Raw genomic sequence first — 4,411 nt, forward strand, 5'->3', positions numbered from 1 at the left:
ATTTCAACAGGGTTCTCGACGTTGGCTGAGAGATCAAAAACAGAAGAATCCTGCCATTTTATGTTTCTCTGACCTTAACTTACCCACAGATTATCTGGAAAGTGACATTTACTCCAAAGCCATTTTATTGTGACTTTTCATGTATGTGGAATGTCCTGCTTTCCTGGAAGAGCTAAGTTGCTGTCAAAACTCCAGAGGACAGGAAGTTTGGTAACGGAGTGTTAGGTTAGTGAAATGTAATCTTTCTGCCCTACTTCTGGAGCTCTCTTCTGTTTTCCCATGTAATCGTCCTTGACATTTAATTGAAAGAACCATGTTTTTTTTTACTAAGCAACTCATTTGAGCTTTAGTGGTCACTTAAGACCCACTTCATTGCCATCCGGCACTCATCCAAAGCCAAGATTATGTAGTGACTGCATGGTTCAGTTCTGTTTGCTGTAGCCATCTATTGATCCTGTGATTCTTTGAGAAGTGGCATCCTATTCATATTTTCAAGTGCTAGGTTGTAATGGAGGCTCCTTGGCTTCCATGCTTTCAGAGCTGTGAAATCAATTATGACTTCAGTAGCACTGACAATGTGCTGTGTTGGTGAAAAGAAAATTGAAAAATTATTACCTGGTAGATGAGAAATGATTTTGACATTTAAAAACAGAAAATGCTTCTCCATACCTCTTCTAAATGGTGTCTAATGTTGACACTAGCATTTATGTAATTCATCCAGTTGTGGGAGCCATCGTGTACTAATTCTTAATAGCAGTAAAATCTATTATAATGGGGAATAATACACTTTCAAAAACTTTTATTCCAGATTTCTTCTTCTAGGCCCATCATACCAACTCTGTAACCATTACCTTATTTCACTCTAGTTCTATTGCAAGAAACCTTGAGGAAGAAGTAATGGGGCACCTAGAACTCAAGCTGAAATGGACAGGACAAAAGACATCTCAGTCCAAAGGTTTGCATTCATTCAGGAAAGGCATAAAAGGGCAAGATTAAAAATTGAAAGGTTTCAGGGGTTTGGTTTGGTTTTGCTTTTATTTTTGTTTTAGTTTTGTAATAAGGTCCAAACCTTGCCTTAATTATCCAAGGGCAATTTTTTGATAAAGAGAGAAACAAAATGTAAGGTTTATGTTTGGGGCAATCTTAACAGAAAATTATAATCTGCCTTGCTGTGATGAGGACAGAGGAAAATGTTATTCTACCTCTGTTTCCCCATGGTGGTTGGCTTCAGAAGCCTGGAGACAAAGGGCTTCAAAAATGTCTATGGATGGATGGGAGCGAGTGCATGTTGAGAAGCCATCTCTCTATGGAAAAGACCTGGGTAGCAGAACCACATCCCCATTAGGTTGGTCAGAAGATAGAGTGGAGAGTGGTCTGTACTCACCGAGCTTAACAGCCTGTGCCTACACCAGCTCTGAGAACTCTGTGGGGGGGGGGGGTTTCTAAGATATTCTTTCACCCTGGGTCCCCTTGCCAAGTTGAAAACAGGACAATGAACATTGCAGGTGATGGGAATCATCCATGCAAAAGAGAGGAACTGTGGAAGAGTGTGTTCTGGAAATACTAAGAAACGTTCAGTGAGACAGAGTATGGGACCCAGAGGGTCTCTTAGGTAGTCGTGGACCATATTTTATTTTATTACTTTTTAAAGATTTTATTTATTTATTTATTTATTTGGAGAAAGAAAGAAAGAGAGAGAGACCAAGGGGAGGGGCAGAGGGAGAGGGAGAGAATCTCAAGCAGATTCCTGGCTGGGGGGCGGATGGAGCCAGACTCAGGGCTTGACTTCACAACCCTAAGATCCTGACCTCAGTCAAAATCAAGAGTTGGATGCTTAGCTGATTTAGCCACCCAGGCATCCCCATCTGGGACCATATCTTAAAGAGCTTCCCATGACACACTGAGTTTGGACCTAATTTTGGAGAAAGATAAATCCCAGAGCAGTGAGAATAGTCTTAAATGAGGAAAGATTGGCAAGGTGTCTTTCTTCTTCTTCCTTCCCTGGGGATTCCAATTCATCAGTATGGACTTAGCTCAAGCACCACCACCACCACACAATCTCTATGAAACTCTCTGCCCAATCCCACCATTCCACACACACACACACACGCAGGTGAGCACGCCTGCATGTGCACCACCATTACCACCAGTAGACTGCTCCAGCTACTACTTCATTTCACCTTGTAATTTTCATCATCCTGACACCTGACACGATCTAGTGAATAAATTTGTATACATGTCTGCTTCCTCAACTAGAACATGCCATCTGCTCAGTGTGTTTTATTCATCTCTATACATCGAGTGGCACTTAGGATTCCATATAGGTTTTTTTTTTTTGAATGGAAGAAATTGCCATTCTTTTTTCTGCAGACAGTTCTGCAGGCTTGGAGTTTGATTCTGCTCCTGTAAAGAGGGTGTGGTGTTAAGATTTTCCTCCTTAACACACTGGAAGGGTATTACACGCACTACTCACAACCACTGATTTCCATTCAATTGTGATTTGTGCAAACCCCACTCAGGGGGAGTTACATTTGCTATTTGTTTACAGTACATTACAGAGAGTGCTTTGGTATTCAAAATCCACTGAACTTTTGACTAATTTACTTCTGAAAGAGAAGTCAGGAGATATTTTTTTTTTCTCTTTAAGTAACGGGCATGGCAAGCCGACAAAAATACATTAAAAGACATGTGCATTCAATTTTCATTTGTCTTAGATCAAAATTAGATGTTTCTCCTCCATTATCTCATAAACATGCGTGATTTATGAAAGAAACCAAAGCGAGTGTCATTAAAACTGATTACCGTAAGCGAAGAGGGATGCGCATGTAGGATGCGCTCGTGATTATGATGTTAGGAGAAGTAATCTAATGATCAGTGGAATAACGTCATTTGCGGTGCTGCTAAAAGGCTAACAGCAAAAACCCTTGGTGAAATCGCACCTGCTGATCCAAAATGGGCCCTAATCATGACCAAGAGGACGTTCGTCTTTGACTCAGCCCACCGATGTAGCCCCCACCTCCACCCCCTGGGGTGGGGGGACAGCATCCTTGGGGCCACCCTAGCCACTGAGAGACCACACTGTCTCAGACCTCGGTGACACCTGAGCCCTCCTGTCTTCTGTAGAACGCAGGAGAAAGAAGGGAGCGCACAACAAGAAGGAGAAGGAATGTTCTCTCACGGAGGGGCAGCCCCAGCTGGGGTCCCCTGCTCGCTCACCCCTGATCACCCCATCCCACCTGCTCAGGGGCCAGCCACCTCAGGGATGCGCGTCCTTCTAACCAGCCCTGTCCTTGCTCTGTCCTTCCATTCCCCACCAAACCAATGGGCAAGGTGCCCTCTCTTGGCTCCCTCTCACTGTCCCCTGACCCCTTACTTCTGAGCCTAGGTCTGATTCCTACCATGGCCTGAGCTCAAATCCTCTCACTGGCCAGCTCCTGGCGCGTGCTCAAATGACCTAAGTGGCCATCTTGGTCCTAAATGCCGCTGCCTCTTCTCGGTTCTCCCACACAGCTGGAGAAGCACCTGCTGACTTGGTGAAATTCTCTCCCCGCTTAGTATCTGTAGGATTGACGACCGCTGGTCTCTGCTTACCCTCCAACCAACCCCTTCTCCATCTCACACTGCCTGCATGTGGCATCTTCAAGACTGTCCTCACCTCTCCTCCCCTCCCCCTCAGAGATGTCTGCTTTCTCCGTGACTGAGGTGACCGCCCCTCTGGGGCTGACCCTCACATCTGGGACTCCAGCCCACCGTGCGGCCCCTTGCCCCCAGCTCCCGTCTGACTGCTGACAGCTTGCTTAAGCAGTCTGAGGCCTACTTTCCCCATCTGCAGAAGGAAAGATTTTAACTCACCCTTGCCTCATGAGGTCATTGGGAGAATTACAAGAATTCGTGAAAATCACCTGGCCCATAATAAATCTTCCTTCAGTTTCAGCTGTTATGAACATATTTGGTGCATGTTTATTGAATGGAGGAATAAACTATGGGGATGCTTCAGGCACCACAGAAGGAAGGTGGGAAGTGGACATGAGGTTGGAAACCTTCGAGCCCCCTTGCATCCTATGATAAGGAGTGTGGGCTGCTCTTCCAGGCAAGCCAATGCGACCCGATGGAGATGACTAACCTTTGCAACATATTGCTTTAAAAAAATATTTTCTGTTACAGAAAGCATACAAGGAACAGTTGTGTTTCAGCTCAAGCTGTTTATCCACCATAGCTTAGTGTATACAAACCCCTTGTGCGGTTGTTCCAGTTTTTGCTGATTACTTAAATGGAATACAGTTACCGTCGGTGAAAATTGCGCAAACAGAATGTGCTATCAAAGAAAAAAAAAGCATCATTTGATTTCCCCAAAATCAAAGCATCCTTTCCTCCCCACCCTAGCAGTCATCTCCCTAAAGGATTTTACCCT

Source organism: Martes martes (genome assembly GCF_963455335.1).
Source record: "Martes martes genome assembly, chromosome: X".
NCBI lineage: Eukaryota > Metazoa > Chordata > Mammalia > Carnivora > Mustelidae > Martes > Martes martes.